The sequence below is a fragment of the Anthonomus grandis genome, chromosome 1, assembly GCF_022605725.1.
Source record: "Anthonomus grandis grandis chromosome 1, icAntGran1.3, whole genome shotgun sequence".
Classification (NCBI taxonomy): Eukaryota; Metazoa; Arthropoda; class Insecta; order Coleoptera; family Curculionidae; genus Anthonomus; species Anthonomus grandis.
Genome location: NC_065546.1, coordinates 26,457,367 through 26,471,157, shown reverse-complemented (window position 1 = coordinate 26,471,157; position 13,791 = coordinate 26,457,367). Strand labels below are relative to the sequence as shown.

The 13,791-nt window shown below is 31.4% G+C and overlaps 1 protein-coding gene across 2 annotated transcripts in view; it reads right to left on the bottom strand.

Moving 5' to 3' along the window:
- The window catches only part of LOC126743592 (sodium-coupled monocarboxylate transporter 1), a 182,665-nt gene that overhangs the window by 137,033 nt on the left and 31,841 nt on the right, over positions 1-13,791 (bottom strand). Inside the window, exon 1 of one of the 2 annotated variants that reach the window (XM_050450759.1) lies at positions 2,325-2,494. The exons of the other annotated variant lie outside the window; for it this stretch is intronic. The gene's annotated coding sequence lies outside the window, so the exon portion shown is untranslated. Of the gene's footprint in view, positions 1-2,324; positions 2,495-13,791 lie in introns of those variants that run through there. 2 annotated transcript variants of the gene reach the window in all.

Here is a 13,791-nt window from a genome sequence, read left to right as displayed (position 1 = left end):
CTCGTATTATTGTCAGCATCGTATGGTAAAATAGCATTCTCCTACAGTTACAATTTTGTAAGAAATCTTTTATGGCTATCTTAGATGTATCAAAAGATTAAAGAAATAAGACTAAAAAAATTGCTCGAGAGCAGCATGCTTTAACTGAACAAATGCCAAAAGAGAAAAGGGGAGGGACAGAAAAACAAAAACAGCTAAATATGAGGGTCACAGGAGCAGCGTCAAAGAATTTATTCAGACATTAAAGAGAGTTGAAAGTCATTATTGCCATAGCAAGAACGTTCAAAGACAATATTTACCGAGCGAATTAAATTATGCCAAAATTGTTAAAATGTATAACGAATCTGTAGGTGAGCCGCTAAAAGTAAACAATTTTTTTTTTTGAAAAATTGTTCTTTATGGTTTTAACATACGTTTTGGCACTCCGGCAACTGATGCATGTTTAAAATGTATTGAACTCTCTGAAAAAATAAAAATTGAAAAAATTGAAGTAAACAAAGTTAAACTGATGGTTGAAAAGCGAGTCCACAAAATAAGATCCAATGCATTTTTTGCCAAACTTAAAGAAGAGAAACCAGAACTTCTTATTTTATCTTTTGACTGTCAAAAGAACTTGGCAAACTCAAAAATACCGGATCAGTCGGCATACTATAGTCGCCAATTATATAAGTACAATTTTACAGTGGTAAAAGGCTCCTCAAAATCAAAGCTAACTAAAGACAATGTTTTTATTTATACTTGGATGGAAAACGAGTTCAGCAAGGGATCTAATTCAATTTCTTCGGCGGTTTTTGACTGTCTAAGCAACATGGATCTAACAGGTTATTCTACAATAAAGTTTTGTGCCACAATGTGTTGTCACTTTTTAAAAAATATTGAACCTAAAAACGTATACCAAGTTGAGTTAGTTTTTCCTATTCCGGAGCATTCTTTTTTGTCTTCCGACCGAGTGTTTTTTCAAGAAAGAAGTTACCATTCAGCAGATCCAAAAAGGTACGTAAATATTTGTAGAAAACATGGCGCAGTTAAAAATTAAGGACCATAATGCACAGTATTAGATTCTAAATCGAAGGCAGAACAATATTTTAAAAATGATAAATTAAGTTTTCTGAGGCAAAAAGGTTTATAATATCCAAAAATTCGGTAAACAATGTTTTAGTAAGAGGCGAAATATTTTATAATTGAGATACTGGAGCTTCAAAGCAGATTTTAAAGAGAGGGAAAAACTTTTATAATTTTTGCTCCACAGTTATATAAAAAGAAGTAGCTGTAAAACCTGAAAAGTTACTTGATCTAGAGAAGCTTTTAACAAAACATTTTTGTGAAGAATGGGTTAATAGGGAGGATCTATACTTTTACAAAAATCTGTTAACTATCTCTGGGGCGACTGTCAAAGAAGTAGCACCAAATAGTATAGCTGAAGAAGGCGAAGACTTATGTGAAGAAAATTACAGTGAAAGTCAGGAACCTAGAGTTTAGCGTTGTTATTAGAGTAAATATTGATTAAACTTTGCTTTTTTTACAATAAAACATATTAAACATTTAAACAAAATGTTTTTTACCTTTTCTTTGAGCATAGCTTTCTATGTAAAACACATTGTGTGTGTTGCAAAACTCGCTTTTTTCACTTACCAAACCAAACTTACCATTACCAAAGTAAAAATTTAATATTTAATAACTGGGTAAAATATATCTAAAAGTCTCACAACCTAAAGGTTACTTAATGTCTTATAAATGTGTATAAAAAAAAGTAAGGATTTGGTCAGTGGTAAGATCTTTAATGGTTTTTCTTAATTTTCTAAAAACTCACTTAAAGGCATAAGTCGAGTTTTGATATGGAACGCCTCAATTCATTTACGTCCAAATAAAAAACATCTAATTTTTAATTCTGAAATAGTTAGTAAATGTAGAAACTCAAACTGTCAAACTGTTAAGTAATTCATCAATTGAACCAATTAAGAAGAACGTTATAGTTTGATTTTTCGTTTCCAGGTAGTTATGACAAGTTTTTACAAACCAACTATTTTATAATTAATCTTGAAAGTTTGAAAAGAGATAATAGAGGTATTGTTTTGTAGTTAACTTTTGTTTTGAACGTTGAAACATTAATTAGCAAAAAAATACAAATATATTTTTTTGAACCACAAATATTTTATGAAGAGCATACTTCCTTTTAAGAAAGTATCTTCCTTTTTAAATAATTTTGATAATGAAAAATAATATAAATCTGAAATTTAAAATTTCTATTGTTGATTAAAATTCTAAAAACTTACAAATATAAGAATAAGTATAAAGTCGTACTTAGTATAAAGCTTTTTACTTACGGAATAAATAATGTCTGCACATAAAAACGTAGAGAAGCTTGTTTTTGCTTTTGGTTATAAATATTAATAGAATAGCAAAATTTTTTACAATACTAAATAATGCATAGTTATAAAAGAAAGATAGTTACAACATAGTATATGTTAAAACTGGTAGAAACAGGTAACTTTTATTTCCGAATTAACTTAATTATACTAACCGGTTTATCAGGAATTATTTTCTTGTTATATTTTAAGAGCAAATATTAGTTTTGGTATTACTAATCATTTCAGATTTGTTGTCATTAGGATATTCTGTAGGATATTTTAAATAAGATCATGCCATTAGCACGTGATCAAAATTTAATATTATATTTATTTACCTTTTTTGTTTGATTTAGGTTGTTGCTAAAATTTTGAAGTTCCATTATTTAATAGAACATCATTTTATGTAAAGTTATACCCCAAAAGTAGAAAACATAGGAATAAAATGACAGAAAATATAAAAAGCCTCGCATAAAAGTAGTGAGATATACAGGAGAAGGGACGATGGAAAGTATAGAAACAAAGATCAGACAACAAAATAATTGGATCCAGGAATAAGGCGAGCTTAAAGTGACCTACTTAAAAAAACTTGTGGAAGACTGGAGTGTAGTCCCGAAACATATTAGAAACTAAAGAATTTTGGAGTTAAATGTGTAGGGTGGAACCGCTGCGCCGTATATGAGGATATCCCTTTTCTCAGATGTTATAAGTGCCAGGGTTTTAATCACAAAAGTAACAACTGTTTTAATAAAACTATTTGTGAATATTTTGCAGGTGAGCATGAAGCTAAAACCTGTAAGAGTGTTCATAAAAAGTGCTATAATTGTAGTTTTACGAATCAAAAAACATTACAGAACAATATAAATGTAAAAAATTATATTTTTAACATAATACACCTGAACATTACAAGTGTTAAGATAAATTTCGACAATATAATTATTTTAATAGAAAAGTTCAATTTGGAATATTATAGTATTAAGTGAATGTTTTCAATTATTGTCTATGGACAATTTTAACATAAAGGGTTATGTAACTTTTTACAATGAGGTACAATAAAAATGATGGTATTATTCTTCTTGTAAATCAGAATTAGAACCCACCTTTTCAACAACAATATTTCCAAATTCACATACAACTTTAACTAGAATTTTATGCCATGTTAGAGATATTCATTTCGGTATAACTGCAGTATATAAGCCACCAACAATTTTAAAGGACATTTTTATTCAGAGAGCTTTCTAGGTACAACTAAGAAGCAGCAAATAGTATTTAAAAATAATTACAAATATTTACTGGAGATGTTAACATAGACTTGTTGGATACCTCGGATGTTGATGTTATTAAATATTCCACTATCATGTCTCAAATGGGCTATTTATCTTATATTAATGCAGTTACCAGACCAGATACTAACACCAACATGGATCACATATTTTTAAAAAATACTTGTTTTTGAAAGATCCAGAAACCAATTAACTAAAATAATAGAAAAACAAAAAAAACTTTTATAAAACTGAAATTAACAAAGGAAAAAATTATACGAAAAAAGTGTATGAAATTATAAAAGACGCTACTAATGAAAAAACTCTGGATAAGTGTCATATTAAATTTGATGATCACTTCGAGAGCTTTTGAAAATGACTTTCAAATGGCTAACTTCTGTAACCAATACATTACAAATGTTGGTATTGAAATGGGAAAGAAAATTCCAAAACCCAAAAATGTTCTATATTTTTAAAAAACTTACAGTCAGTTTGTGTTTTTATCCCCGGTTAATAAAAATTAACTAATCAAACATATTCAAAATCGCAAAAACAGAAGTTGTCCAGGTATTGATTATATATCTGCTACACTAATTAAAAAAAACCATGTAGAAATTCTTGTACATCTACTACTTATGAAACAGGGAAAATACCATCTAGTTTTATAACTTCAGTTGTATACCCCTATTCACAAATCAGGACCTAAAATGTTATAGGCAATTATCGCTGAATTAGTCAAATTACATGTTTTGCTAAAATTTTCAAGAAGAGTTTAAAAGATGGATTATTAGACTTCCGAAATAGGCATACAATTATATCACATAAACAATATGGGTTTTTACCAAGTCGTAGTACTACATATGCTTTATACGAACTTACTTCTGAACAATTTAAAACGACCAGAAGACAGAAGCGCAAACATTGTAGAAGCAGACCTTAATCATTGTTACACTTTGCAAAAGGAATTGCTACACTAGGGAAAATTGTTACCCTATGAATTCTGCAAATGTTTTCAGTTCTTCTAGTCTGATAGTGATGCAAAACAACCATTTACAGAGGACATTGGTTTTAAATATGATAATTAGGATTTCAATAGAATATTTTTTCTGATCGTTTAAATACTATATTGTCCTATTTCCTATTGCTTGAAAATTGACACTTTCTTACACGATCTGTAAAGAGATAAAGTTTCTCAAGTTAAAAAAGTAGTCCATTCTTGCAGTGGAGTTAATAGGTCAATGGATAACTAAAAATACTTTGATCACCCTCTACTAAATTTATTTAAGAATTATTAATCCGACATGTTTCGGACATATAACATATCAATAATCATCAGGGATAACAAATTTAGGGGTTCTGTCAATACATCTTATAGATATAGTACCTCAGACAAGGTTAAAGGTTAAAACAAATTAGGATATATGAGAACGGAACCTTGAAAGGATAGATTTACCATTGCCGTAGAACTATGGGCAGTTGTTTGCTTGCAACATCTTTGATGCAATAAAATTTCATTGTTTAGCGAAATTAAGGTCAACTACATATTTATATTTTTGCACTCAATTTTTTTTACGTCCAACAATGCTTACCTATTCAGCATTACTATTCATCTCTTCAGAACTAGATTCGGCATGTATTCACGTTAAGCAATTAATCCAATAAGTAAGTAATGCAGTATTCGCCTTCTACACTTTTAACGTAAGATACCCAGTTCTTCCATAAATTGGTTTTGTCGATTTCAATTACTGTTCGTATATTGTCTAGTACAGACGCGCTTAATTGCGGTGTTTGATTAACTTTGCGCAACTGATTCTTAATTGCTCCCCAGATCATCTCAATAAGATCGAAAATAAAATAGTATGAAGTCAATTGTAAAATGGAGTGGCCAAACGATTCGAAAAACTGTCTAGAAAATATTGGTTTTTAAACTTTTTTCTCCTTTATTACTGCTAATAATATTTTTTGTGTCCTTTAAAGTGATTTGTTGTTGTTTGTGTTTTTTTTTGTCATAAATTTAACTAAATCAGCCTTTTTACTACTTGTATTTATGTTCATTAATTCTTTTTGGAAATGGTGTCTACAGGTTTACCTTTGTAAAATTTATGTTTTATAGTTTATCAAACTATCAATCAAAAAAAAATATAAAAAAGATTTTACACAGGGTGCAGATAAAAAAACAGAAAAGATAAGTATATTTTTCATATTTTCAATAATTTAACTTACCTTTATAACGGTAGTAGATGTACCTACCGAAACGTTGGGTCAAATTATTGAAAAGAAGAAACGAGGTCAGAGATCAATAGATTAAACCTCAGCTCCTGGGTGTATACAAAAATCTATTATACCTCAAGTAAATTATTGTATTTAAGACTTATTGAACTTACATTAAATTAAATATAACGAAAGGTTTCGTTAAAAAGTTCATATATTTTTTACATATGTGAATAAATCTATTTCCTTTTTCTTTTTAATATTTGAGCGTAAGGATAGTATTTTTAAATTCATATTTAATATAAGTGACATAATACCCAATAAAATAGATCACTCATTAATTTTAATGTCAATACTATTTAACATAAACTAAGACATAAACTAACACATTATAAGATGCTTAAAAATATTTAGCACAACTATTCGATTCATTATCACTAGTATCAAAAGGCCGCCAAAATGACATTTTTGTTGTTCAAGTTCAGACGAAAGTAAATAAAACAAAATATCAACAGTATATAACAAATAGAATAATAACAAGAACTACAGTATAATTTAAACGCGAAACCGATTTTAGTCTGCACCATGCTAATTAAAACACTGAAAAAATTCAAAATTGTTATAATTGCTACCTCTATATTATAGCAGGTAACTTAAGAAATGGTTGATTCTTCGAAACTTTATTTCCACGTACAAAAGGGATAGTCCAATAGCGCCCCAATAAGAAATATAAATTTTAATATTTTTTATACAAATTTTTAAATCGCACATTTTTAGTGCGTTCGAAAAGCACTCAAAAATACGCAACTTTGACCTAAATTTCACCGTCTTCTTATCAATAATATTTACCGAGATTCCAAGAGTGAACTAGGAATTTGTAACACGCCGTATGATTGCACGGTGCGGTAGAGCAATAGGATGTTTTTGAAATAATCATAAAATCATTAGTTTTTGCCTTTAGGAAAATTTATTGGTGGACCAACATACACAAAGACTCAGATGGCATTTGATACTCGGATGGATTTTCAGTTGTTGAAAAGAATATCAGGCATATGGTGGCCGTTTTCATCGACGCATTTTTGAAGGCGTTCGCAGAAACTGGCCTCGACTTTTTGCAGCAAATTTCTATTGATTTCGATAATTTCCTGGGCGATTGCATCTTTCAATTCATTTAATGCAGGAGGATTATTTTCATAGATGCGGGGCGGGACTTAAGGTACTCCTATAAAAAATAATTACACATGGACATGTCTGGGGACCAAGGAGGCCATAAAACTTCAAATGGTTGGCAAACAAAGGACGGAGAACAGCCATGGATGCCCTGGCGGTTTGTGCTGTGGCTATCTGGCTGAAACCACAAACGGTCTCGGTCAATACTACTTCTTTCTAACTCGAGATAAAGAAGGTGTTTACCATATTAACGTAACGTTCAGACGTTACTGAAATGGAAACCCCATTTTCTTCAAAAAAATAGGGACCTATCAAGCCGAATCTGAATTGAAATGCTTTGAGTCAAGGCACCGAATGTAATCTGAGGCACACTCCTCATTTCTCTAATAGCCAATATGGCACCTGTCTTAAAAACGTTCGCTCTTTGTGCCGCACCCCGTGTATAATATCTAGTAAAAAATTACGTTTATAAATAATAGAACGAAATACAAGTTAATATTTTACTTATATTCGTCTATTTGAAGAAAAATATAAAATAACAATAATAAATTGCATAAAATAATTGAATTTGTGCTCGCATAGAAAGGTGGGTTTTCAGGTTAAAATCGTTTAAATATAAAATTATTTACCAACCAGGGAAGTTTTTGAATATAGCGGACCCGTTATCTCGATCGTGTCAGTCAAATCAAAAGCCATTATTTAAAGACCATGTTTGTTGAGTACTTTCGACCAGGAGCTGTAACCTTATATGAAAATCGCAAAGTTTCGGAAAATGATGATGATATTTAAAAAATAAGAAAAAATATAAAAAATAATATTTGGCAAAAACCAGTCAAATATTGTCGAACATTTCAAGAGGAATTTTGTTTCAATAATGTAGTTTTACTACGAGGAGGTCGAATTGTAATACCTATGAAACTAAGAGAACGTATAACAACATGAAGGATACCCTCGCATAGTAGCAATAAAGTGTAGACATAGGACAAAAGTTTGGTGGCCTAAAATTGATGAACATGCAGAAAAGAGAGTCAAAATTTGTAAGGGCTGTGTTTTCGTTTCTTTATTAAGTATACCGTATCCCATGAAAAGAAGAGAAATGCCGACGGCCCTTGGATAGATGTGGCCATCGACTTCATGGGACCCCTATCCAGCGGTGATCACATTTTTGTTATTATCGCCTATTTTAGTAGATATAAAGAGAATATTAATAGCTGGCAACGTCGCACGACTTGCTTGTGCTATATTTTGTGCCGTATTTAAACGCAGTAATTTTTGTAATTTTTTCGTCATTTGAATTTATGAAAAGTGTTGCATCTATTTGTTTGAATGTCACTGAGGCTACGGAATTTGAAGTTTGATTTAAAAAACAGTTTTTTTCATTATAATACACTGTTAAACTTGTCAGCTATGCGTTTCGTAAAAAAACCAGGTAGGCAGTGTTGCCACATGGATCTATTAGTCTTGTTATCTGTGAGTTCTAATATCTCGATCTAATATTGAACTTTTGTATATAATATACTTATACTGTGCTATAAGGCAGTGCTTTTAGTTATTTCCATAAGGGTTAAGGTTATAGTGTTTTACCTGATTTATAATGGCTGAGGGTGGTTCAGATGACCGAATGAGCTAGAATATTTAGTTTACCTGTGAATAATGTAAGAACAATTGCTATTTTAAGGAAGAGAAAAATGTCTTGTTTAGTTTCAAATGCCAAAGGTATAAAAAAGCTATCTGTAAATCTTGAAGTAATTTTTCTTCAAGTAAGGATAGATGTGTGCTATTGCAAAAACCTGTATGATCTACTTATTCAAAGATTAACACAACACCTACCAATATTGATGTTATATCAACTGATGAAATTATGACAGGACTTTTTGATGCTATGAAGCCAAAATGAACACCAAGCTTGAATCAGTTACAAGAAATATTTATGATACAAATAAGGAGCTAGTCATTGTAATGTTTAACAAAAATGATACTGTCAAGCTTACTAACTCTCCTCTGCTCCTTCAACCAGCAGCGCCAATGATTTGAACTCAAAGTTCTCAAACAATAACATGTCAAGTTTCCAACCAAATAGTTTAAAATCACCAGCCCCAGCTCACAACAACAAACCAAAAAGTCCCTATAATAATAACTCTAGAACTCAGAATAAAGAGCCATTAGAGTCAAAAAAGGGTTTGGAGATAGCGGTCAGTCACGCCATTACACAAACCAACTTGGAATCTTCTCTAATCAGTTCGGGGTCTTCTAAAATCAGTCCTGAATTATCACAATCTAGCTCTGGAACATCGTCTTTGGAGCCTAACAATAAAACTGGCTTCAAGCCAGCTGTTTCAAGAGGCACAGGGAAAAACCTACCTTTATCTGGAGTGCCAGCAACTCATAAGAAATGGTTATATGTTGGCAGGGTGTCCGGTACAATTGACACATCTGATGGCTCCCAAGAAGTCTGTGAGGGTACCATTATTGACTTTGTCAAAAATCAGGCGAAGATAGATGACAACAAAGATGAAGTTGTATATAAACTATCTTCTCGTAATGCCATAGAATCATTTAAAGTTGGCGTAAGTGACAAATATTATGACATAATTTTTAATCAGTCTTTTTGGCCAGATGGAATTGTATTTCGTATTTTGAATGGACTGGTAAAACCAGGAATCGTGGAGTATTTATTGCTGTTCACTCGTCTCTAAATTCTGAATTGCTGCCTATGGCTCATGAAGAATCTGAAGCCATCTGGGTTTCCGTTATTTTTGATAAAGTGAGACGAATTTTTTGTTGCTTTTACACTCCTCCCAACTCTATACCCGAAGACTACCAACGTTTTTGTAAGACAACCGAGAGGGTGGTCGAAGACTATGGTAACAGTTTAATTTTGATATCCGGTTAATTTAATCTACCAAAATTGACTTGGTGTAATGACTCTCTTGGAATGTTTAATAGTGGTGTTATGGGGCCTGCAGAATCTTTATTAGAAACATGCCATACCCTAACATGTATCAGATCAATAACATTCAAAACGCAAATATCTAGATCTGGTTTTTAGTAACAATAGTAATGATACCCTATCATGCTCAAATGATATTTTAGTTAAATGCGATCAACTTTATTACTGCATTGGTGATTTTTATAGAGTTATACAACTTTCAATCTCTTGATTATTATTATGAAATACACGACTTTAAGAATGCAGTGAAAACACCTTGTCGGACTTGCATTGTCTTTCACTGTACCATTGTCTACCACCTTCAAAAACAGTGAAGAATGCAGGTTATGCAAGTCTTAACAGCTACCTTTTTAATACAGATTGGGATAGTTTATTCTCACCTGGCATAAAAATTAACAATAAATTCAAGTTTCCAATATAGTTCATCGCAGAATTGAAATCAAATATCTTTTTCAACATGTTACAACACGAACTCTGAATTTATAGAAAGTGAATGTTTGGGCGGGGATTTTTGACACCACATTTTAGGACTATTCTTTCTCAATCGAAAGTTAAATGCAAATTATTATTTAGAACTATGTGAGGTACTAATTTTGCGGAGTTTAAATGATCTTGCTGGGGAAAATTAAGAGGTTTGGTTTCAAATGGATGGTTGCCCGCCACATACTATGCTGTTAGGGAATATCTAAATAACGCTTTTAATGGAAATGTTATTGGCCTGCCACAAGTAATAAATTGGACACCAAGTCTTCTGATCTCTCTCCTAACGATTTTATTCTGTGGGGCTATTTCAAGAGTAAGAAAATGCGATTTCAATTGAATGTGACAAAATTTCAGTTTATCAATTTGCGAATGTTAGAAATGAGTTTTACGACTGTTTAAGTCATTGCTTAGCGGAGGAATATTTAAGCACTTGTTATACCATTTTTTAAAGTTAATATTTTAGGATTAATAAATTATTTTTAATAAAAAAGTAAAGTTATAAAGTTAACAAGTTTTGTTAAAAAATAGCTCGTGGCTTATATTATAATAATTGGTGTATGATTGCACGAATTTTCAAAAATAATTTAATTAAAACCACAATTGTATTATGATAATTTTACTTAACAGTTTACTCTTCCTAACTTTCTCACATTGAACGATACCTGTAAGTATAGGGCTATAAAAAAGACAACATTTTTATCAAAATTTTTGCCACTACCTTCTAAACGCAAACCTAAAAAATTAAAAATTGTCTTGTTGGATGCAAATTTTAGTGCTCATTAAATTTCTCTAATACATTTTTTCTCTAAAATAATTGGTAGAGCCAATATTTGACCCTATTAAAAAGTACATGGAATTTCCTATGTCTCTCCTGGCAGTGCAACACACTATATAAAGCTATACTTTTAAGCCATTTTCGAACGCCTACAAAAATCTGTCTAAATAATCATAATTATATATGTTTCTGTTGAAGGTCAGTAATATAATTTATAGATATCCAACCTTTACATCACAAACGCTTCAACAACGTAGTAATATTGTAAGGAAAAAATAAAACATGCCTTAACTGCCTAGCTATATCTCTAATTTTGCATTAGTGTACAAAAAAAGATAACCACTGTAATAAATGCATTTTCACTTTATTAAAGTTTTTTCTACATGAAAATCCTAACATAAATAGTACCAATTTAGCTCCTTTCGAAAATAATATACTGAAATGTCTCTAACTAACCTGCGTACAGAAAATAGATACTCCTAGAAGTCTCGGTCTCAAAACAATGCGTACATCTGGTCCAAATTATATTATATTACGCTTTTTTATGGGTCCCATGCTATTTGCATTTATTTTATTTTACAAGACTTAAATTAAAGTAAAATTGATATATCAAATCATACCTCTGACCTACTTAATTCGCAGATTAATTATATTTGAGGATCCCTTATCCCTGCAATTATAGTGTTCATACACACGGATGAACCTATTCTGTGCACAAGAACATATGGGGGTCAAGCGGTGAGAATATGCACTGGCCGAATAAGATCTTCTCCTAAAATTAAATACAGATCACTCAAAAATGTTTTACCAGTCTCTTTTTCTTTATTTTAATTAAAATTGGGTAACACTAAAAAATCACTTTTTTTTGTATAGGATTAAATGAGCATAAAGGAAAAATTAAAAAAGCTTTAAGTTTTATTTGGCCCATATCCACCTAAACTAACATTTATAATCTAAAAATATTACGGACTTCGTATTGAAGTTAAGCCGGGTGCTCATTGACAAGCTGCAACTGCATCACTGTAACCATTACTGAATCAAGTTCACTGTGAATGTACATACACGGTTTTGTTTCTTCGCAAACTTCTTGATCTGCAATGTTCCCAGTCAGTTTGCGAAACAATGTCGACAAGAAGAGAAGTGATTGCCAGTGCTGCGTATATGTATTTTTATAGGCGTATTGATGGAATACAGTGTGTCCAAGATAAGGATGTCTATCATAGAGATCTCGGCAGCTATAGGAGATACGAGGTTGATTAAATTAGAGAAAAGTTGCAGATTTTAGGGCCTAGGTAGTAAGTAGTAGATCCGGAGACATTCGAGAAAAACCGAAATCATATTTTTTTACGATTACAACGATGTATGACACAATATGTTTTTACAATATTTAAATTGTAAAAAATATTTTTTTATTAAATTCCGATAGTTTTGATGTAATAGGCTGTGAAATAATGACGTTGAGAAAATGTCAAAATTAAATAAAAATTAAATTTCAAAGTAGTTTTTATTATAACCATTATTTTTTATTCTTTTTATCTTAAGTGAAGTAAATAGTTTTAGTTATTTGATAAATTTAGTTGACATTGTATTTTTGAACTCTGTTTTTGCGTCTTGTTGCTGTTTTTTTTTGTTACAAAATGGAAGACGCTTTTTTACCTGAGGAAAAGTTTGATATGTTGAAATGTTATATCCTATGCTACAGCAACGCCATTGAAGCTGGTCGTGTGTATTTAAATAACTATCAAGACAGGAAACAACCTTCGGACAATTGTTTTTCAATCTTGGTGGTGTTTTTAATTTTGAAAATGATGCTTTTAAGAAGCCAGTATTGTCAAAAAATAAGCCCTGCAATGAAGAAAAAGAAAATAATGTGGTATTAGCTGTAACTGAAAATCCGGAAATATCTGTTAGAAAAATTGAAAATACCACTGGAATACCAAAATCTACTGCCATTTCATTTTGAAAAAACATAAATACCACCCGTTTAAATTCAGCATCTGTCAAGGCCTCAGACCTGGTGATGAAGAAAGGCGCAGAACATTTTGTGAATGGTACACCAGGAAGTGTCAGGAGGATGAAAGATTTCCCCATAGAATTATCCATAGAATTACAAATAATGGAATTTTTAACCGGAAGAACACCCATTATTGGTCAAGAGATAATCCCTAAGTACACCAAATGGCTAGACATCAGCACCGTTTCGGTTCTAATATGTGGGTTTGCATTTTTGGAACAGATTTAATAAGCTCCTTTTTTCACAATTCCCTTACGGTATCGCAACTTATTGGAACGCGATTTGGAAAAATCCTTGGATAACTTACCGCTTGTCAAGGTTAGAAACTGTTGGTTTCAGCAGGATGGTGCGCCCGCACACAATGCCCTAATCGTGCGAGAGTATCTATCGAACAGATTTTTAGAAAAATGGATAGGAACACATCCAACAGTTCCGTGGCCTCTTCGTTCCCCAGACATAACTCCGCTCGACTTTTTTTTCTAGGGCTATTGCAAAAATTATGTTTACAGTTGTGTTTTTGAATCTGAGGATCAGCTGAGGAGAATAGTTCTTGAAGCATTTGAGAGCATTACACTTGATAT